Source organism: Cebus imitator, unplaced genomic scaffold (genome assembly GCF_001604975.1).
Source record: "Cebus imitator isolate Cc_AM_T3 unplaced genomic scaffold, Cebus_imitator-1.0 Scaffold174, whole genome shotgun sequence".
NCBI lineage: Eukaryota > Metazoa > Chordata > Mammalia > Primates > Cebidae > Cebus > Cebus imitator.
Window position 1 is genome coordinate 312,657 of NW_016107489.1, and position 24,451 is coordinate 337,107.

The 24,451-nt window shown below is 37.6% G+C and overlaps 1 protein-coding gene across 2 annotated transcripts in view; it reads left to right on the forward strand.

Moving 5' to 3' along the window:
• DLG2 (discs large MAGUK scaffold protein 2) overlaps positions 1-24,451 on the forward strand; it is a 1,831,252-nt gene that overhangs the window by 127,005 nt on the left and 1,679,796 nt on the right. Inside the window, exon 2 of one of the 2 annotated variants that reach the window (XM_037744434.1) lies at positions 12,773-12,868. The exons of the other annotated variant lie outside the window; for it this stretch is intronic. The gene's annotated coding sequence lies outside the window, so the exon portion shown is untranslated. The remainder of the gene's footprint in view (positions 1-12,772; positions 12,869-24,451) is intronic. 2 annotated transcript variants of the gene reach the window in all.

A 24,451-nucleotide genomic window follows, 5' to 3' on the forward strand; every position in this document is an offset into this window, starting at 1 on the left:
GTGTCTGAAAGGTACATGACATTTTTGTCCTATTTCTGCAAATTTTTTTTTTTTTTTTTTGAGACAGAGTCTCGCTCTTTTGCCAGGCACCAGGCTAGAATGCAGTGGCACAATCTTGGATCACTGCAACCTCTGCCTCCCGGCTTCAAGCAAGTCTCCTGCCTCAGCCTCCTGAGTAGCTGGGACTACAGGTACACACCACCATGCCCAGCTAGTTTTTATATTTTAGTATAGACAGGGTTTCACTATGTTGGCCAGGATGGTCTTGATCCCTTGACTTCGTGATCCTCTTGCCTTGGCCTTCCAAAGTTCTGCCACATTTTTATAAGCTTTAAGTTACTTTGAATGCATTTAAAAATTAAGGGAAAAAATAAAGTATTGAATAATAAGTCTGTGAGATCTTTTAAAATGTTTGCCCATTTGACCCCTCTACTCTTCCTCATCATTTCTCACCTCAACACTTCTTTGATTCCCTATTTTTTGGGATAATCTAAATTCTTTGGAATAATGTCTTAGACTCTCCTAAACTGGGTTCTGCTTACTTTTTCTACGTCATTTCTAACAACTTTTTGCCTTATGGTTCAGCAATACTGGGTAAATGGAGTTGTCCAATTACATTATTCTGTTCTAATACTTGAAAATTGAATTGGAAGTATCTATTTATATACTTGTCTCACTTGCTTCACTCTACATCCCTTAAAGGACTGGCATAGTGAGCATTTAATAAATGTTTTTTTGACTGAACCTCTGTTGAAGTTTCAGAGTGTGTTGTCTGTACTTCATTTTTGACAGTCAAAGCTTTCTAATCGTTTTATATTGACTTTTGTATATATTTATTTTCTTTCTTACACTAAATTCTCTTTGGACACTGTCTTCTCTGCATTTTCCTCAAAACATCTTCTTCAATGCCTTGCATGTAATGTAATTTAATAATTATACATTGAATCAACAAATAAGTTGGACACTTTTCTTGATAATGTATATTCTTTTCTCTTGAACTCTTAGGTTGTGCCTATTTTCATTTCTCTGAGCCCAGTTTTTCAAGGAATTCTGAGGCCTTTATCTTCAGGGCTAAAATAGTAAAGTCCATTATTATTTCAGCAAAGAGAACGACTCAGTTTAAACTCATCCATTGTTTGTAATGCTGAAGGAGAGTCTAAAACGTGGTAGCATGCTGTTTTCTGTGAAATAAAAGTGTAGGAGAAAAAAGTAATATCTTTTCCTTACCCATTACTAGGTTCATGGCTAAGACTCCTACAATAAAAGATTAACAAGAGAAAAGCATATACGTTTATTTAACATAAGTTTTACATGACACAGAATTGAAGATGCAAAGAAACAGGGAAACCTGTCTATTTTTATGCTGAGTTTGAAGAGTAGACAGCCATGCAGAAGTACCATGGGCAAAAGAGGTATGATCTAGTGGTAACAAACCAGGGGGGTACTTTACAAGGCCTGTTTGTTCAGATTCTTCTTCTCTTCTCTGTGTCTTTGAGCATAAGGGTGTTCTTTCCTTCTGAGTATAGAGAGGGCACCTCTGAAATGAATTTGAGCACTTGCTTCAGGGTGAGGGGAAAATAATAGTGACCTTCCCAATTCTGCTGTTTTCTCAAATGCTACATTGCCCTAATTTGGGGTAGCATGTTCTGAACCCTACCAAGAGACTCCTCAACCTCATACCTTTGTAGTTTGTAACATGGTTTTTTTTTCTTTTTTTTTTTTTTTTTGTATGAAAAGAATAGTGTAGATTTAGGTAAACTAGGAGTTCAATAAATGTGAAACCCAGGAAATATTAATAGAATTGAATTATTCCAGAGCACAACTGGGATCTGACTCAGGCTGAGCCTGTGCAGTTCACATTCCTAGAGGATGGGAAGGGGCAATGCTTCCCAGTGACCTGGCATCACGGGACTATGTTTGACTTTTTTAACTTACAATTTTTAGAATTTATATGGCTTTTGGTTCCTGCAAGGACACAGATTTTGTACATGATGCTCATTAGTACTGACATTTATTTCCAAAGAAAGGAATTATTGGTTTGAGTGAAATAGTATAAATAAATGAAAAAGGTAATCTACCAAACAGTTAAATCCCTGTGTACTTATTTACGGAAGACTTCTAGATTTTTCTAAGCTTATTATATGATTCTTTTATATAGGAAACTTTTCTGATGTGTATGTAAAAGATAAATACGTTTGAAGTAAAGTTGGCAAATATTTGTCCAGGCATATTGTGTACTGTAGAATATACTTGTATAAACACTGCATAATTAAATAATAAATATCTATGGGCACATTGTTAAGGCACTATGAAGGATGTCAAGATGGTAATAAACTTACTGTGTTGAAGAAGCTTTAAATTTACTCCAATGGAGATGACAAACATATAAGCAATGACAAATTTATTCTTCCTTTTGTTTACATTCTAGGTTTTTCCTAAAGAGATCAGGTAGACTAATCATTATTAAAGGTGTAAAGGAGAAGAATATATCCTGAGGGCATTATAGATTCACAGAGCCTGTCTAGCTGGAAAAAGCAAGATGATAAGAACAGGTTTTGTGGAGGTGGGAGTCATAAATAGTCCTTAAGAAACTGGGCAGTGGAATTACCAAGAGCCAGGTAGCCAAATTGGGCTCTGAAAAAATAGGTGATTACATTTAGATAGAAGAGATTTCAGGTACCAGTGTGATTTTTTAAAGGAAATACAAGCAGGCAATTGAAAATGTAGCACCAGAAATTGGGAAAAATGACTTCATAAAGCCTGAATTGAGAATAATTGGGTAGTGAATATTGAGAGAAGCGATTAGAAACAAAAAGGAATTTTAGAGTAACTGTTGATTCAGGGGCTAAAAGGAGGAGAGTAAATGACAGGGAAGGAGCAGTTCAAGAGACTGGGTCACAAGTAGGAGAGAGAGATGTTTCTGAATATAGGTACAACTTTCAAGAAGGACGAAGAGGTCGATGGTGTGAAATGTTAGAAAAAGTGGAAGATAATGAGGACTGCAGAAAGTCAGAGAAAGATTCTAACAAACCTCTGGGTGGCGCTGATGCTGCTGGTCTGGGGACCACAATTTGAAAGGATGAGTGGGCAGTAAAAGAATGTGGTTCAGGAGTTTAGTGTAGCAGTTAGTTGCGTAGGCTTTTCATTTGGACAGAACTAGGAAGACAGTGAGGACTAGGAGGTTCTTGGTGAATTTTAAGAGTCCAGTATTAAGAGAAGAGAAGGCAGCATTTGGGGATTAACATGGAGGTTACAAACCGGCTGTCCTTATTTATGTAAACTGCAGCCCAGGTTTATATTTTGTTTGGCCATTGCACGTTAGCTCTGATGGCATTTCAAAAATACATAGTTGTTGTCAAAGAACAAAATTTCCTGAAAACCAGTTTGGTCATTAAACTACATTTGTTGAAATCAGGTAGCATTCCATCTATGAAATAAAAAGGTGTTCTGATGAGCTAAGCAGAACCTATTGACCTTATAGGGAAAAAGGAGCTGAAAGAAGCAGAAATAAGGAATTAAAAACAGATTGGTCATTTCAAAGTACTTTCCTTATAGAGTTAAAACAGAGGAGATATTCTCATCCTGACAGTTTAGTTAGATGGGGTCATGGGGCCTCTAATGGGTTGCTGTGAATCTCCTGTTCTTTCGAAAACTGTCCCATATTAAAAGTCAGTTTGATTCTGTGACATCTAGCATGAGTGACTCCATTCAGATTTGGTCTGGTCTTTTGCAGCCCAGTGAAGGAATTCAGTCCAAATTAGTGGCTTCTCATAACCTCCTTTTTATGTTGTCAACATTTAGAAGTCAAGATATTTCACATAAAAGTTCAGACTTCTAAGTTCTCATCATAATTTTAAACATCTGGCAACAAATGCTTGGAAGTGACTAGAGACTGCACTCATTAGACAGGCATTAATTTTCCATTGTGCCAAGAACCACCCGTCTCCTTCTAAATGTGTCTTATACCTTACTAACTTATAATAATGTAACATTTGTTACCTAATCAGAGGTTTTCAAACTAGGATGTGTCAGAATAACCTGGAGAGCTCATGGAAACACAGACTTTAGGGCCCCACCGTACTGATTTTGATTCAGTAAGTCGAAGAGTTTATTTTGCTCAGGCATTGTGGGTGGTGCTGATGCTGGTGGTCTGGGGACCACAGTTTGAAAGGATGAGTGGGCAGTAAGAAAGTGGCCCAGGAGTTTAGTGTATTAGTTATGTAGGCTTTCATTCTAGGTTCTGTTTTTTCACCCTGGAAATAAGGACGATAAGCCTACTTTGTAGGATACTTTTTAATGTAAATTAGATAATGCACATAAAATATATGTCAGTATCCTTGAAGAGAGGCCTAGCTTATTGTAACTTCATTAAATGATTCCATTGTATTTTTGCTATTACTACTTTTATTATGTCTTTCAACAGTATTGACTCTGGGGAGGAGAAGGTCAGAGATAGATTAAAGTTTTGAAGTGATCAAGGTCTTTTTTTAAATGAAGGAAGAATAGAAGCACAGAAGAAAATTACTATTTCTATGAGAGGAGAATTGATAGCAAGTTACCAGAGAAAGGAGTAATGGTGGAAACAAACTCATAGAGAATCAGTCATGATATTGAGACAGAGTGCTTTGTATGTATGTATGTATGAACAACATCTGGTATGAGGTAGGAAGATTGTAAATCTCATTGGGCCCAGGGTATGCCACCCAAAAATGTAACTATAGGCAACCAAAGTGGGGGCCCCAAATATTCCTCTTTGGCATACTGACTTATTTAAAGCTGGCTATTTTGAGAAACTGCAGGCACTGAAGTAGCTCCGAAAAACTCCCCTTTTATGAAGGAAATTTACAGTTATATAGGAAATTTTCATTAGTAAATGTATCTGTACCAGAAAGAGAGTTATTGTAAGGCAACTTTTATCAGTTGAGAGATGTTAATCTGCATAACAAGGTAACCTTTATTCAGTATACATTTCTTCCCATCACCTTTCTATAATTTGCCTTCACCAGCCCCAGAAACCCCAAACCCTTATTTCTTTCTGTAGCTCAGAATGCTAAATAAGCTTCAAGCTGGGGAATAAGGGAATTCTGTCCCTTATTTGAGTTTCGTATTTTTGTGAGACTCCCATGCATATATGGGTACACATGTGATTAGAATAGTTTCTCTCCAGTTAAGTTGCCTTATGTCAATGTAATTTGTAGCTTTGCCAAATAATGTAGGAGGGTAGAGGAAAGCTATTTTTCTCTCCCCTACAATCCAAAGCATCCAACCCAGCTATAGGATGATTAGTAAGGTGGAAGAAGACCCTATGCGATGGATGGCACTATCTGTATATTTTCAATAATGATAGTTGTAGAATTTAAATATTGCTTCCATTCCACATAGATCGTAGGCAGAAGTAAAAGGATTTTAATCCATTTCTTTCTTGCCCTAAAATCCATGACTTTTCCTTCAGAGCATGCTGCCTTTCAAGCCCACACTATTTTCCATTAGATTGAACACTCCTACCTGCCTAGATAACCTCCTTTGTCTTCAGTATTATTTCAGTGTTATATCTTTCAGGAAGCCTTCATGATTCCATAGTCTAATATAGATGCTCCTCTCATACTTTCTATTATCGTGATCTATATATGTTATATAAATTACATATTTTTATATTCCTCTGTCCCATTAGAGTTTCTCAGAGGACAGGAAGTCCATATTAATGTCTTTTTGTCTCCAGAGATCATCCCAAGGAATGGTACCATACTGAGGGCTCAGTGTTGGTCTCTGCTGCTGGCAAATGGGGCGCTCAGCAGTGGTTGTAACCAGGTCAGCCCTGGTGAGTGGAAGTGCATATTGCTGAGCCCACACATAACTTCCATTCCTGCCACCATGGACACTTTGTTCTTGGGCCCATTGGGCAGTGACAGGGGTGGCTGTGAAAAGAGGCTAAGTGATGCCCACAGAACAGGTCATCTTATCAACTTCATTATTAACATCCACCTTTGCTAAGGTCACCCGTTGGTGAGAAATCACATGGGATACAAATACCTTTACAGTTTTTTTTACCACTCAGAGAGGTCCATCCACATGCCTCTTCCCCAGATTTCTTTTTCACCAATTTTCCAATCATGCTTCTTCCAAGTCCCTGACCATCCAGCCAAAATATTGACTACATCCCATGAATCAGTATATAATCACACATCTGGCTATTTCTCCTTCCATGCAAAGTGTGCAACCATGTACACTGCTCAAAGTTCTGCCCATTGGGAAGATTTCTCTTTACTGCTGACCTTGAGGGATATCCTAGAAAGGGGTTGTAGTTCTGTAGCTATCTACTTTCGGTGGTGCTGGCATGTTAAGCAGAACCATCTGTGAACCAGGCCCTAGTCTTTCCTTCCTCTGTCAACTGATCACAGGGAACTCCCCTTGAGGCCATTGGTGCAGACTGGGGGAGAGAAGGCAGGGTGGCAGGAGTGGACACGATGGGCATTTGAGCCACTTGTCTTATGTAACTTACTTGTGGTTTCAGGACCTGCTCGAGCCCAATCAAGTGTATATCACTTCCACTTGATGATGGAATGCTGCTGTGCATGACCCATTTTATGGCTAGCTGGGTCAGAAAGCACCCAGTTCTTGATAAGCAGTTCGGGTGGCATGGCGACTTGATGACTCATAGTCAAATGTTCAGTTTCCATCAATGCCTAATAACAGGCCAAGAACTGTCTCTCAAAAGGAGAGTAGTTATCTGCAGAAGATGGCAGGGCCTTCCTCCAAAATCCTAGAAGCCTCTCCTCTGATTCATCTACAGGGGCCTGCCAAAGGCTCCAGACAACATCCCTATCTGCCACTTATACCTTAGGCACCATTGGATCTCCTGGGTCATATGGCCCAAGTGGCAGAACAGCTTGCACAACAGCCTCGACCTGTTGGAGGGCCTTCTCCTATTCTGGAGCCCACTCCCAGCTGGCAGCCTTTCGGGTCACTCAATAAATGGGCTGGAGTAACACACCCAAATGAGGAATGTGTTGCCTCCAAAATCCAAATACACCCACTAGGTATTGTGCCTTTTTCTTGGTTGTAGGAGGGGCCAAATGCAGCAACTTATTTTTCACCTTAGAAGGAATATCTTGACAGGCTCCACACCACTGGACCACTAGAAATTTTACTCAGGTAGAAGTTCTCTGAATTTTAATTGGATTTATTTCTCATCTTCTGGCATGTAAATGTATCACCAATAAGTCCAGTGGGTTTGCCACTTCTTCCTCACTGGATCCAGTCAGCATAATGTCATCAATGTAATGGACCAGTGGCGTATATTGTGGGAGCAAAAAGCGATCAAGGTCCCTCTGAATAAGATTATGGCACAAAGCTGGAGAGTTGATACACCCCTGTGGTATGACAGTAAAGGTATATTTTTGGCCTTGCTATCTGAAGGCAAATTGTTTCTGTTGGGCCTCATGGACAGAGTAGGAATGGAGAAAAAGGCATTTGCCAAGCCAATGGCTGCATAGTGGATACCAGGAGATGTGCTAATTTGTTCAAGCAATGAAACTGCAGCTTGTACAGCAGGTGCAATTGGAGCCACCACTTGGTTAAGCTTATAATAATCTGCTGTCATTTTCCAAGATCCATCTGTCTTCTGCACAGGCCAAATAGGAGAGTTGAATTGAGATGTGGTGCAAATCACCACCTCTGCATCTTTCAAGTCCTTGATGGTGGCACTAATCTCTGCAGTCCCTCCAGGGGTGCGATACTGTTTTTGATTTACTATTTTTCTAGGAAGAGGCAGCTCTAATGGCTTCCATTTGGCCTTTCCCACCATAATAGCCCTCAACTTACCAGTCATGTAGCAAATGGGGTTCTGACAGCTTGCAAGTGTGTCTATACCAATTATGCATTCTGGCACTGTAGAAATAACCACAGCATGAGTCTGGGGACCCACTGTAAGTCACACCCAACCTAAAACCTTGTTAGTTACCTGATTTCCATAAGCCCCTTCCATACAGCCCCTACTTTAACTAGAGGACCACAATGACCTTTTGGGTCCCCTGGAATCAATATCAGCTCAGAGCCACTGTCCACTAATCCCTGAAATGTCTGATTATTTCTTTTTCCCCAATGCACAGATATCTTGATAAAAGGCCGAGGTCTCCTTGGGGAGTGATGAGAGAAAAATTAACAGCATAAATTGTTGGTAGTGTAGTGGGGTCCCTCCTCAAGGGGTCCCAGCCTCCCTTTCATTCAAGGAGTTCTGGGTCTGTAAACGGACTCAAGTCTGGAAATTGATTGAGGGACCTTGAGGTCCCTCTCTTTTTATAATTCAATTTAGTCTTTTGTCCATCTGACCTAGAAGTTTTCTGCTTATATAAATTAAGTAAGAATGTAGTAGGCTTCCTGTTAGTTACACTTCTAGGAACACTGTGATTAATTAGCCAGTGCCAGAGCTCTACACGAGTCAGACTATTCTGATTGCCATTTTGCCTCTGCTGTCCATTATGGGAGCTATGCCCACTTTGCCTTTGAAGGTTGAGTGCTGACCCTTGGCCCCTGCCACCTTGGGATCCTGTATTTAAATTTTGCAGTTGAGTGACTGTGGTTCCCACTGTCAGATCTGACATACAGAGAAGAACAATTACAGAGCCCTTCAAAGATGCCGGTGCTGCCCTCACAAATCTGCTTTGCAAGGCATTAGTCAAGAGTATATCTTCTGGACCCCCCAGATGGGATGAGTAGGTCTAAAGTGACTAATCCTCTCTACCATCCCAATCTCCCTAAGCCTTTAGATCCCTTCCTCTATATTAAACCAAGGGAGATCAGGCATTTCCAGCTTGCTCACAGTGGGCTGTCTTTTAGTCTATATTTAGCTAACCAAGCAAATAAACTATTACAAACTTTTTTAACTCCTCAAGCTGCAACATTAAATGCAGAGTTGCTACTTAGCCCAGATCAATAAATTGAGCCTGATCCAACTCTATGTTCCTTTCACTGTTATCCCACACCCTTAATATCTATTCCCATGCCTGTACTCCAGATTTCTGCTTATGTAAGTTAGAAAAATTAAGCAGTTCTTTTTAAATATAGTACACCTCCTCATGGGTCATACTCTCAACATTACCTCTAGGGACCCACCAGGACTTTAGCCTATTTATAACTCTAGAAGCAAACAGGGCTGTTGAGGGAGGCTCCTGAGGAGAATCAACATTATCTTGCCTGGCAACTGCCTCAGGGGAGGCCATCACTGTTGCCTCAGGCAGTGCAGGGTTTGTCTCCTCAGGCAAAGGTGGAAAGGCTGATGGCAGCATGGGTCAGGGAGAGTAGGTTGCCACTACTGGGGAAGCTGTTTCTTCTGGGAAAAAGGCTTCATCAGAATTCACAAACTCAGTGTCCCTAGCTTCATGAGGGCCTTCTCAAATTGCCATTCCAAGTTGCAGGGTCCCATTCTTTTTCAATCAGTGCCCTCACTTTAAGGGCTTGTGTCTGTTTCCCCACAATTTCATGTCTCTCTACAGGAGATAAGAATCTTATTCAGGGCAATCTTAGCAGATTCGAGGCCCAGTACCTGCTTCTGAAGCCAGGAGTCAGAATCCCTGATTTCATTATTTCCTTTTATCACTCTGTCCACTGAACTTAGGAGCAACCAACTAGCTTCATTGTGTTCCTTGGTTCTCCACATAGAGTCAAAAGTGTTATGTATAGAGTCACTAAACTCCTTGCCTCTCATTAGCGGTGAATCAGGAGTGTCAAATATATTTATTTTGCATTACTCTCTAAACAGATCATGCCAAGGACTATCAGTGTTCTCCATACTATTAGAAGTAGAGTCCTTAGCATTTTGGGGACTAATTATGTTAAGCAGCCAACTCGAGAAACCCCAAAACCAATTAAATAGCTCCATCATTAATATTGATATTCTATTCCTCTAGAACTACTCCTGGTGACAAAATATGTATTAAAATATGTATTAGTCATGGTTCTCTAGAGAACAGAACTAATAGGATATATATATCTATATATATATCCATATATATAGATAGATAGATAGATATATAGATATATATAGATAGATAGATAGATATATAGATATATATATATAGATATATATTTGGATATATATACACACACACACATAGATGGATACATACATACACATATATGTATATATATAAAGGGGAATTTATTAAGTATTAACTCATATGATCACAAGGTCCTACAATAGGCCATCTGGAAGCTTAGGAGGAAGAAAAGCCACTCAGAGTCCCAAAACTGAAGAACTTGGAGTCTGATATTTGAAGGCAGGAAGCATCCAGCATGGGAGAAAGATGTAGGCTAGGAGGCTAGGCTAGTCTACTCTTCCTATGTTTTTCTGCTGGTCTTACATTCTAGCTTTGCTAGCAGCTGATTAGAGGGTACTCACCCAGATTAAGGATGAGTCTGCCTCTGCAAGCCAACTGATGCAAATGTTACTCTTTTTTGGCAAAAACCTCACAGAAACACCCAGGACCAATACTTTGCATCCTTCAATTCAAACAAGTTGACACTCAATATTAACCATCACAAAGAGATGCATAGATAGATGAACAAATACACAGACAATGAATAAGGGCTCTGATCTGGCTAAGAGAAATGCCAAGATACCAAGCTCAACTACCCCAGGACACTGAGCTAGCCTCTGCCTGAGAAGCAGAGTCTTTTACTTTGTGGTTAGTCTATGATGGTGGATCCAGGCAGCAATGGTGGCAGTGCAGGTGCAATCGTCATCTTGATTTCAGTGGGTCTCATCAGAAGGCACGTCCTTACTATGGACATCTACATAAGAAATACAGTTAGATTGATGGCCCTGATTTGTTTGGATAGTTCATGGGACCAGAGAGGAGTGGCCCAAAGATGGGAATGCAAAGTAAAGAGCTCTGTGTTTCTGTTACAGAGGCTACCTGGGTATCCCAAGGCGTTTGAGCCTGACACTGCTCTTCATTAGATGACAGATTTTTCTCTGTTTGCTTGTCTATCTGTGCATCTGTTTTTCGTCTAATTTAATCTTTATTTTTCATTCATTAAACAAGTATGTATTTTTCCTGGAGACTGAAAAATAATAAGATATCCTGCTTGTCATCTAACATACTCTAATGGGACAGATACATACATACAATCACACACACACACACACGCATATGTATATGTAATTTATAATACAATATGTTAATTACAATGATAGATATAAATGATGGGAGCAGAGAAGGGAAGCATCTACAATAGACTAGAATCAGAGAAATCTTTCTGTCCACACTGGTTGCAAATTTCTCTCCTTTCACAGCCAGGGGAGGTATATGTCTCTATAGCTATTACCTGAAAAGGAGTGGAAACTTCTGCTCACCCATTCCTTTTAGAGTTGATCTTAGAAACTGAAGCTGACCAGTAGGTAAGTGAAGAAGTCCTTTGACCCAGAGAAGAGTTGGCAAAAACGCTTTGAGGGCTGCCCTAGCCTTCAACTGTTTCAGAAATCTTTCCTCATTAATGTGAATTAAAGTGATGGATTCCTTTTTTTTTTTTTTTGAGACAGAGTCTTGCTCTGTCACCCAGGTTGGAGTGCAGTGGTGTCATCTTGGCTCACTGCAATCTCTGCCTCCTAAGTTCAAGTGAATCTCCTGCCTCGGCCACTCTAGTAGCTGGGATTATAGATGTGTACCACCACAACCAGCTAATGTTTATATTTTTAGTAGAGATGGAGTTTTACCATGTTGGTCAGGCTGGTCTCAAACTCCTGACCTCAAATAATCCACCCTCCTTGGCTTCCTAAACTGCTGAGATTATAGGCTTGAGCCACTGTGCCTGGCCTAAAGTGAGAAATTCTTATTATGCAGTTGAACGTTCACTGTGGTCAGCATGTTTACTACCCAGTTTCTACAGATGTTCCACAAATCACTTTTATCATCCCAGAAGTCTCTGTTCCTTCCTCTTCCAGAAAACCATGAATCTGTCAGCATTCTATCCTTTCACTGTCAAGAACTGTAAGGAGTCTAAGATGGTGACCTACTTGAAAGCTAAGAATTTAATCTTCCACAATTTCATGGATGCTGCCAAAAGAATCATAGGACCGAGACTAAGGATTTCATTACTTTGCAGCAACAGTAGTAGAGTATCAACATTTTCTTGTACCAGTTTCTCAAGACCCAATTTCTATAGTGCAAGAAAAGATGATCATGTGATACAATTATATACAATGGGTCATTTTATAGGTTGTGTTCCCTCAGCTTAGGCAACATCTATTTTGTAATGGTCAGTAAGCAGACCTACCCTTTTCTTTGGAAGTAGACATTATTATTCATCATCTAAAGGTATAGTTATACAAGATTCTTAAAAAGATAGTCCAAAGTAAAGGCAGTCAGTGACATTGATAGTTCTGAGAGCTCCAATCGCTTCCATAGAGATTTCTACAAGTATGAGAGCTTACATAAAGTGATATCAACCCTCTGTCTTCATCTTCCCATTAACCATGCTCAGCTTTAACCAGATCATCAATTTACTTTTGAATAGTCTGTGTTCAACACTCCCTGCTGGGAAGCTTTGAAATATAAAAATTTGCCTTTGAATAACTGTCCCATTTTATGTTTTCTCTTTGAGAGCAATATAAAAATGGGTTAGCTAGTACATTTGTATGCTAAAATGGAAATAAGCAACATCTAATAATATTTATTCAGGCCTTACATATTTTAATGTATATATTCAAAGTTTGAAAACAATATACATTTGAGAAAATAAAAAGGAGTATTGATTTTTTTAAACTTATTTTTAGCTTACAGATTGCAATGGACCAAAGGAAAATGCTTCGTGTATTGAGCAAAATAAAGAAAATCAGTGTTTTGAAAATGAAACTGATGAGAAGACAACTGTAAGTATTACAGTGTTTTCTTTCTTACTAGGCTTAATGGGTACGATTTGTCTTATATCTGTGGATAGTGCTAGTAAAAAGAAAAGAAAAAAGAAAATGTGTAACCTAATTTCCAGCTTTGGTCTGGTCAGCATATTGGGTTTTCAGGCTTCTGAGCTGACACTGAATGTGTATCATTTTGAGTAGTTTTGTGGTTCATTTTGGGCTCTGTGTTTTAGTACAGTCTTAAAGTGCTGGTTATCACACAATCATTTTATAGGCTATTTCATTTTTCTTCTCTTGAAAAATACTTTTGTTTAACCTAGAAGATGTTAACTATTTGAGACAGTAATAAAATGCTAAGTATGCTTCCAGGAAAGAAAGTCATCTAATTTGGCAATGAGACTGTTTTTTTCCAAAAGAAGGGAGGGAGGGTGGACATCCATGCTGCGTTCATGAATACTTAGAAAACACATTTTTGAACTTCCTGAGTGTTTGCAAGGATATTTGTATTTTTGCTTCCTGAAAATGAAGTTATTAGTCTTAAGAGGGATACAAATGTGCCAACCCTTCAGGCAGCTAAATTAAATAAATGCTGAAAAGTATATTAGAGAAACTTCTGTTTTCACCATTGGAAAGCATATTGCTAGCTTATGCTACTTAAACTCTAAAAGCTTCCATTTTCTCATCTTATAGGGTTCTTTTGAAATTTTAATGAGTTCCTGAATATGAACATGCTTAGTACTGCTTGGCAAATAGTAGCTATTCATTCTATTGAAATGAATTGCAAGTTTTACATTTATGTTATTGAGTTGATATTTTTATTAACATCTGGGAAGTAAAAATATCAATGAAGACTTTAGACCTTTAATTATGAAGAAACACTTTAATATGATTTCTTTATTTTATTCCTATTATATCCTTTTAACAATTTAAAATAATTGAGAGTATTTTTTAGGGGTATATTCTGTATTTAAATAAACCTAATAAACAACACATAAAGTTTGGAGCTTTGATATTCCAGAGTCCTAGTGAGAAAAAATGAGGATTTTTAATCAGCTTATAGAGAAATGAGGAATCTCAAATAAATAATTGACAGGACTTGGTGACTAGGCAAATTGAGAGTTAGGTGGTATCAGAACAAAAATGGGATTATTTGCAGGAAAGATGACTAATAGAAGTAACTAATTCAATTATGACATCTTAAATTTAAAGTAGCATGGGAACACCTAAGAAAATACCTTGAGAGGAGATGGGACATATTTATGGAGAACTAAGTGTAATATCAAAAGTAGGATAGTGTGATAGAATGGAATGAACAAAAGATTCAAAGCCAGAGATGAGAATTTGTATATTGGCTCTATCACAAATTAGTCATTTGACATCAGGCACATTAAATGACTTTTTATTGTGCCTGAAGTGAGATAAAATGAGATAACACCTATTGCGCCTATACTATAGGAATTTAAAGAAGATGAAATAGGATAGTTATATATGAAAGGATTGATAGGTAAATGCTCTGGATAGTGCAAGCATTTGGAGAAATGAGTAGAGCCCTAAATGCCTCTTAGGAATATTTTGTTTTAGATACCATTTTAGTTATTTGATACTTTATTTTTTTCAGCAAAAAACAGAGTCTAGCCAATTAGAACTGGTTAATTAAGGGTCTAAGTAAATAACATGCAAATACCACAATAGATGGGGCAGAAAGTTAGGTTTCTTTCAGCAAGAATAGAGAGGTAACAAGGTAGAAACATATTTGACTGTAGGGCACATATCAGACTGAGAAGGAAGAATTGCGTAAGAGTAAGTCATAACTGGAAACATAGGTGTTGGGAAATTATTTTTGTATACTTACTATTTGAGTGTCCTTGGGCAAGTCACTTAGACTATCTGTGTGCCTCATTATCCTAATCTAAGCCCTCATCTAAAGTGAGAGACTAATTAGCTATTAGCAATTTATGGGGCCGGGTGCAGTGGCTCACTCCTGTAATCCCAGCATTTTGGGAAGCCAAGGTAGGTAGATCACTTGAGGCCAGGAGTTCGAGACCAACCTGGCCAACATGGTGAAACCCCCATCTCTACAAAAAATACAAAAATTAGCCAGGTGTTGTGGCATTTGCCTGTAATCCCACCTACTTGGGAGGCTGAGGCAGGAGAATAACTTGAACCCGGGAGGCAGAGGTTGCAGTAAGCCGAGACCATGCTACTGCACTCCAGCATGGGTGACAAAGCAAGCCTCCATTTCAAAAAAATTAAATAAATAAAGTGAAAATAAAATAAATAAATAAAATAACTTATGGTTCCTTTCTATTATAATATATTTAGGATACTTTGATAGAATAGAAAAATTATGTATTTTAGAGAATTTCAGCATTGTTCTTAATTATTTTCAGGCTATAATGTATATTTATCCTCTGTTAAATAGCTGCACCTTCTAATTAATAATTTTGTAGCTCAGCTCTATTTTTCTCATAACCGTTCTTTCTGATATTTAGAAGGAAACTTCTTTTTCTGAATGCCACTCATCTATGGGAAAGAAGGTTTTTATGCTTGTTTGATGGAATGAGAGCAGAATGAGGATCCCCTTGTGTCTACATATTTATGTGAAATGCTGCCCATAATCCTTATTTTAAATTTGATAGTTCTGAGACACTAAATAGCCAAATCAATTTTGGAAAATAAGAGCAAATTTAGAAGACTTACACATCCTGATTTCAAAGCTTACTACAGAGCAACAGTAATCAAGATGGCGTGGTACTGGCATAAAGACATAGATACATTGGCATAGATAGATTGATCAATGAAACAGAATGTAGACCCTAGAAATAGACCCTTGCATATATGGCCAAATTATTTTAAATAATGGAGGTGGGACTACCAATGGGGAAAGGGCAGTTTCTTTGAGAAACGGTGGTGGGAAAACTGGATATCTACATGGAAAAGTGTAAAATTGGGTCTTTATACCATATAAAAAATTAACTCAAAATGAATTGAAGATATAAATAAGACTTTAAACTCTATAACTCCTACAGAAAATATAAGATCTAAAATTTAAAACTAACAGAAAAATGTCAGGACACAATGAATTAGGCAACAATTTCTTGAGTATGACACCAGAAGCACAGGCAACTGAAAGCAAAATAAACAAATTGTACTGCATCAAACTTAAAGCCTTCTGTGCATCAAAGAAAACAATCACCAGAGTGAAAAGACAACCAATGGAAATGGAGAAAGTGTTTGCAAATCATGTATATGTGCAGGGTTATATCCAGAATATAAAAAGAACTTCTACAACTCAACAACAAATAAGAAGTAACACAATCATAAATGGACAAAAGACTTGAATAGATAGTTCTCCAAAGAAAATATACAAATGGCCAACTCACCTATGAATAATGTTCACCACCACCAATCATAAGGGAAATGCCAATCAAAACCACAATGAAATATCATCTCACACCCATTAGGATGCCTGTCATCAAAAGAACAAAAAATAATGTGTTGAAAAAGATGTGGAGAAACTAAAAGGCTTGTACACTGTTGGTGGGAATTTAGAATGATGCCACCATTATGGAAAACAGTATAGAGGTTCCTGAAAACGTTGAAAATATAATTACCATATGATCCAACAATTTCACCCCTGGGTAAATATCCAAAAGAACTCAAAGCTGGATCTTGAAGAAATATTTACTGAGCCATGTTCATCATAGCCTTATTTGCAATAGCCAAGCGGAAGCAACCCAAATGTCCATTAACAAATAAATGGATAAAGAAAATGCTATATATAGACACACACACAGCCACTCACACACCCCCCTGCCCCCACATTGTGTAGCCTTAAGAACAAAAGGAAATTCTATCATATGCTACAATATTAATGGACCTTGAGGACATTACGCTAAGCAAAATAAGCCAGTCAGAAAATGGGGAAGGAGGGGAATTAGTGTTTACTGGGTATGTAGTTCCAGTTTTTCAAGATGAAAAACTCATCTAGGTAGCTGTTGCACAGCAATGTAATATACATAACGCTGTTGAACTCTACACTTAAAAATGGTCAGTATTATAAATTTAAGGTTATGTGGTTCTTTTTACAATACAATAGCAATTTAAAAAGTGATTTTTTTGAGTTAATCTTACCAGAGGACCAAGTTTGAAAATATTATAGAATCAGGATTAAAGGCAATTTTAATGGCAATACAGAGCAGTGACTCTCCTTATTTTTAAATTATTTTTATTGTCACTCTGCTAAAAGGGATTCTTTTAACTGCTGGAAAGCCTCAAGTTATAGGATATTTACCATCTCCAAGGGTAGCTCATTCTATCTGGTCAAGTTTGAACATTGTTAAGTCTGATACACACACACACATGTGTGTGTGTGTGTATATATATATAGATAGATAGATACACAAATGTGTATATATATATATATATATGTATCAGACTTAACAAGTCTGATACACACACACACGTGTGTGTATATATAGATAGATAGATAGATACACAAATGTATTTATCTATCTATCTATCTATATATATATGTATCAGACTTAACAATGTTCAAACTTGACCAGATAAAATGAGCTACCCTTGGAGATGGTAAATACATATATATATATATATATGTGTATATATATATATATGTATATATATATATATACACACACACACACATATATACATATATATGTATATACATATATACCAATAAACATTTATTTATTATATACCAACAAAGCTCTATATATATGTATATATATAAATATGTATATGTATATATATATAAATATATATGTATATGTATATATATATATAAATATATATGTGTATATATATACATATATATAAAGCTTTGTTTAACTGATCAATCCAATATTAATGTATTTGTTTACTATCTCTAAAGCAACACAAACACTACAGAAATGATATTATATTAATTTAATACATACGTATTTAGGATTCTGATTTTTATACTTGCTCGAAGACAATAAAGTATATTCTGTTCAGATATAGAGCACTTAGGACCAAACATTGAAGTTTATGGTATTTACTACCTGGATCAATGAATTCAATAATTTCCAAACTGCAGAAAATCATTATAACAAAGATGGGATAGGAATTGGCATTAGATAATAAAGATTCATCCTGGTTCATATAGAATATTGACCATAGTGAAATAAGAGATGACACAAACAGTGGAAATACATTCCATCCTCATGGATAGGAAGAATCGATATCATGCAACTGGCCATGCTGCTCACAGTGCTTTATAGATTCAGTGTTATTCCCATCAAAATACTATTGACATTCTTCACAGAATTAGCAAAAAACTACTTTAAATTTCCTATGGAACCAAAAAAGAGACTGTATAGCCAACACAATCCTAAGCAAAAAGAACAAAGCTGGAGGCATTATGTTACCTGACTTCAAACTACATTACAAGGCTACAGTAGCATAGGAGACATATAGACAAAGGGAACAGAACAGAGACCCCAGAAATAACAACACACATCTACAACCATGTGATCTTCAGCAAACCAGACAAAAACAAGCAATGGGGAAAATATTCCTTATTTAATACAGGGTGCTGGGAAAACTGGCTAGCCACATGCAGAAAACTGAAACTGGATCCCTTCCTTACACCTTGTAAAAATATTAACTCAAGATGGATTAAATACTTAGACGTAAAACCCGAAAGCATAAAAACCTTGGAAGAAAACCTAGACAATACCATTCAAGATATAGGCATGGGCAAAGACTTCATGATGGAAATGTCAAAAGAAATAGCAACAAAAGCCAAAATTGACAAATGGAATCTAATTAAACTACAGAGCTTCTGCACAGCAAAGGAAACTATCATCAGAGCAAACAAGGAACCTACAGAATGGGAGAAAATTTTTGCAATCTACTCATCTGACAAAGATCTAATATTCAGAATCTATAAGGAACTTAAAGAAATTTATAAGAAACAACCCCATTAAAAAATGGACAAAGGACATGAACAGACACTTTTCAAAATACAACATTTATGTGTCCAAGAAATGTATGAATAAAAGCCCAACATCACTGATCATTAGAGAAATGCAAATCAAAACCACAATGAGGCACCATCTCATGCCAGTCAGAATGGTAATTATTAAAAAGTGAGAAACAATAGATGCTGATGAGGCTGTGAAGAAATAGGAATTCTTTTATACTGTGGATGGGAATGTAAATTAGTTCAACCACTGTGGAAAACAAGGATGTAGAACCAGAAATACCATTTGATCCAGAAATCCCATTACTGGATGTATACCCAAAAGAATATAAATCATTCTGTTATAAAGACACATGCACATGTATGTTTGTTGCAGCACTATTTACAATAGCAAAGACATGGAACCAACCCAAATGCCTATCAGTAACAGACTGGATAAAGAAAATGTGGTACATATGCACCATGGAGTACTGTGCAGCCATAGAAAGAAATGAGATCATGTCTTTTGCATAGACAAAGATGAAGCCAGAAGCCATCATCCTCAGCAAACTAACACAGGAACAGAAAACTAAACATCATATGTCCTCACTCTTAAGTAGGAGTTGAACAATGAGAACACATGGACACAGAAAGGGGAACAAGGTTCACTGGCACCAGAAGGGAGGGAGAGCATTAGGACAATAGCTAATGCATGGGAAGCTTAAAACCTATATGACAGGTTGACAGGTACAGCAACCTGTGGCACATGCATACCTAAGTAACAGACCTGCACGTTCTGCATTTGTATCCCAGAACTTAAAGTAAAATAAAAGAATATTCAGTGTACTGGTTCATCAACTTGATAGCTATGTAACTTGGGGTAAGTCAGTTTTTCTGAATCTGAGTTTCTTTACCTGTAAAATTATACTTAATTCACTGCTTATGAATACTTAATGATATTATACACATAAAAATTCATAATGACTGGTAAATGAAAAGTTAATGGTTATTTGCAAGTCATATATTTGATTAGGGCTTACTATCCAAAATTTATAAATCATTTATGCAACTCACTAGTGGAAAAAACCCATTAAAACATGGGCAAAAGACTTGGGGGGGTATTTCTTCAAAGAAGACATAGAAGTGTCCAACAGGTATATAAAAAGAGGTGAAACATTATTAATCATCACAGAAATGCAAATCCAAACTACAGTGAGAAGCCACCTCACACTCATTAGGATGGCTTTATCAAATGTCATTGGTAGAAAGGAGGCAGAGCAATATGGCTGAATAGAACACTCAGTGATTATCCCCCCTGCAGCAGTACCAAATTGAATAACTATCCATGCAAAAAAGCATCTTCATAAGAATCAAAGATTAGGTGAGTGATCACAGCAGCTGGCTTAAATACCATATCAAGGAAGGAGGCACTAAAGAAGGTAGGAAAGACAGTTTTGCATTGCCTATACCACCCTTCCCTCATCCCACGGCAGTGTATGCAGAGAGAGAATCTGTGTGTTTGCAGGAGAAAAAGTGAAGTGATTGTGAGACTTTGCATTGGAACTCAATTCTGCTCTCTCACAGCAGAATACAACACAGGGCAAAATTCCACCGGTGTCCACAGATGAAGCACTTAGACCAGCCCTGTCAAAGAGGAATACGCCACCCTACTAGTAGGAACCCGAGTTTAGAGTAGCTCCACCATTGTCTGACTAAAGTAGTCTAGTGTCCAAGATAAATTTGAATGTCAGTCAGGTCACAAGGTCTACAGTCCTTGAGTAAGTCCTGGGACTGCTCTAGGCTTGTAGCCAGTAGACTGGGGTACATGAAACCCAGTGAGATACTAGCTGTCACAGCCAAGGGAGTGTTTGTGTTACCCCTCCCTAATTCCAGGCAGTTCAGCTTGGGAGAGACTCCTTACACTTTGGGAAAGCAGAAGAAAAAGTACAGAGGACTTCATCTTCCAACGTGGCTGCCAGCTCAGCCACAGTAAAATAAAGCTCATGCTGATTCCTGAAACCTTTAATTCCGGTACTTAGCTCCTGGATGGCATTTCTAGACCTACCCTGGGCTAGAAGGGAACCTGCTTCCCTGACTGGAAGGACCCATTCCTGGCTGAATATGCCACCTGCTGACTAAAGAGCCCTTAGCTATTCAGTAAACATCAGCAGCAGCCAGGAATTATTAGCCATGGACCTTGGATGAAACCCAAGTACTGTGATGCCTTTAGGTATTATCTAGCCTAATCCTGGCTGTGGTAGCCATGGGAGTCCTTGTGCCACCCCTCCTCCAACTCCAGCAAGCTCCAGGGAGGGGGAGAGAGAGAGAGAGAGAGAGAGACTGACTGACTTGTGTTTGTGCAAAGTGAGAAGTGAGGGAAGAGAAAGAGTGATTGCTACCTCGTAATCCAGGGTCCAGGGAATTACCTAGATCTTACCCAACCCTACTAAGGTGGTGCCTCTTGGAGTCTACAGATAAAAGAATATTCACCATACTGGTTCATCAAGAACCAGCAATCAAGAATTAAAACATTACTGGTTTACTAATTCTGGGACATCCCCCAGGGCTGATATGGCTTCAATGACCAAAGACTTAGATCACAACAATCAATTCCATTTGAATACCTGGAAAGCCTTCTTAAGAAGGATAGGTACAAACAAGCTGAGACTGCCAGCTTAGAATAAATACCTAACTTTTAAATAGTCAGATATTAACAAACATCCATAAGCATCAAGAACATCAAGGAAAACATGATCTCACTGAACAAACTAAGTTACCAGCAACCAATCCTAGGGTGGTGGAAATATATGAACTTTGAGAAAGAGAATTCAGAATAGCTGTTTTGAGAAAGCTCAATGAATGTCAACATAACACAGAGGAGGGATTCAGAATCTTATCACAGAATTTAACAAACAGATTGAAATATCTTTTTAAATAATCAAGCAGAATTCCTCAGCTGAAAAATTCAATTATCAGAGTAAAAAATGCATTCCAATCTCTGAGAAGTAGAATTGATCAAGTAGAAGGAAATGTTAGTGAGATTGAAGACCGGCTATATAAAAATGTACAATCATGGGGGAAAAAAGAAAAAAAATAATAAAATGAAAACATAAGGGATCTAGAAAATAGTCTCAAAAGGGAAAATGTAAAATTTATTGACCTTGAGGAGAAAGTAAAGAGAGAGATCAGGTAAGAAGGTTTATTTAAAGAAATAATAACAGAGAAATTTCCAAACCTAGAAAAAATATTAGTATTTAGGATAAGAAGTTCATAGAAAATCAAGCAGATTTAACGCACGTAAGACTACCTGAACACATTTAATAATCAAATTCCCAAAGGCCAAGGATAAAGAACAGATCCTAAAAGCAGCAAGAGAAAAGAAACAAGTAACATGTAAAGGAGAATATATTCAACAACAGACTTTCCAGTGGAAAGCTGACAGGCCAGGATAGAGGAGCATGATATATTAAAGGGCTGGAAAAAAAACCACACATCTTTTCTTCTAGACTAGCATATCCAGTGAAAATAGCCTTCAAACATGAAGAAAAAATAAAAACTTTACCAGTCAAATAAAAGCTGAGGGATTTTTAAAAATTTGTTTATTATACTTTAAGTTCTGTGTACATGTGCATATCCTGCAGGTTTGTTACATAGGTATACATGTGCCATGGTAGTGGTTTGCTGCATCCATTGCCCCGTCATCTACATTAGTTATTTCTCCTAATGCTATCCCTCCCCAATCCCCCTATCCCCTGCTATTCCTCCCCTAGCCCCCCACCCCACAGGCCCCAGTGTGTGATGTTCCTTTCCATGTGCCTGTGTGTTTTCATTGTACAACACCCACTTATGAGTGAACACATGTGGTGTTTGGTTTTCTGTTTTTGTGTCAGTTTGCTGAGAATGATGGTTTCTAGTTTCATCCATGTCCCTGCAAAGGACATGAACCCTTCTTTTTTTATGACTGCATAATGTTCCATGGTATATATGTGTCACATTTTCTTTATTTAGTCTATCATTGATGGGCATTTGGGTTGGTTCCAAGTCTTTGCTATTGTTAATAGTGCCTCAGTATACACATGTGTGCATGCATCTTTATAATAGAATGACTTATAATTCTTTGGGTATATATCAAGTAATGGGATTGCTGGGTCAGATGGCATTTCTATTTCTAGATCCTTGAGGAATCACCACACTGTCTTCGACAAAGTTTGAATTAGTTTACATTCCCACTAACAGTGTAAAGGTGTTCTTCGTCAACAGTGGACTTGTCCTAAGAGCAATGTTAAGGGAGTTATTCAATCTAATGGAAAAGGCCATTAACAAACAATAAGAAATCATCTGAAGGTACAAAACTCACTTGTAATTGCAAATACACAGACAAATACAGAATACTTCAACACTGTAATTGTGGTTTGTAAACCACTTGTATCTTGAATCGGAAGACTAAAAGGCAAACCTATCAAAAATAATAACTACAAAATATATGTATTTTATATATTTTATTGCATTTTAGGTTTTGGGGTACATGTGAAGAACATGCAAGATTGTTGCATAGGTACATACATGGCAATGTGGTTTGCTGCCTTCCTCCTCATCACCTATATCTGGCATTTCTCTCCATGTTATTCCTCCCCAAATCCCCACTCCCTGCTGTTGCTCCCCTATTTCCCCACCACAGACCCCAGAGTGTGATGCTCCCTTCCCTGTGTCCACGTGTTCTCATTGTTCAACACCCACCTATGAGTGAGAACATGTGGTGTTTGATTTTCTGTTCTTATATCAATTTGCTGAGAATGATGGTTTCCAGGTTCATCCATGTCCCTACAAAGGACACAAACTCATAGTTTTTTATGGCTGCATAGTATTCCATGGTGTATATGTGCCACATTTTCCCTGTCCAGTCTATCACTGATAGGCATTTGGGTTGGTTCCAAGTCTTTGCTATTATAAACAGTGCTGCAATGAATATTCGTGTGCATGTGTCCTTATATTAGAATGATTTATAATTCTTTGGATATATACCCAGTAATGGGATTGCTGGGTCAAATGGAATTTCTATTTCTAGGTCCTTGAGGAATCGCCACACTGTCTTCCACAATGGGTGAACTAATTTACACTCCCACCAATAGTGCAAAAGTGTTCCTATTTCTCCACATCCTCTCCAGCATCTGTTGTTTCTCGATTTTTTTAATGATCATCATTCTAACTAGTATGAGATGGTATCTCAATGTAGTTTTGATTTGCATTTCTCTAATGACCAGTGATGATGAGCATTTTTTCATGTTTGTTGGCCTTATATATATATTCTTTTGTAAAGTGTCTGTTCTTATCCTTTGCCCACTTTTGAATGGGCATGTTTGTTTTTTTCTTGTAAATCTGTTTTAATTCTTTATAGATTCTGGATATTAGCCCTTTGTCAGATGGGTAGATTGCAAAACTTTTTTCCCATTCTCTCGGTTGCCGATTCACTCTAATGACTGTTTCTTTTGCTGTGCTGAAGCTCTGGAGTTTAATTAGGTCCCATTTGTCTACAGAAACAACTAAAAGTCAAAGAACAGGGAGGATAAAGTGTAGAGATTTTTTTAAGTTTTCTCTTTGCTTCTTCATTGTTTTTGAATCAGAGTTAGGTTGTCTTTAGTTTAAAATTA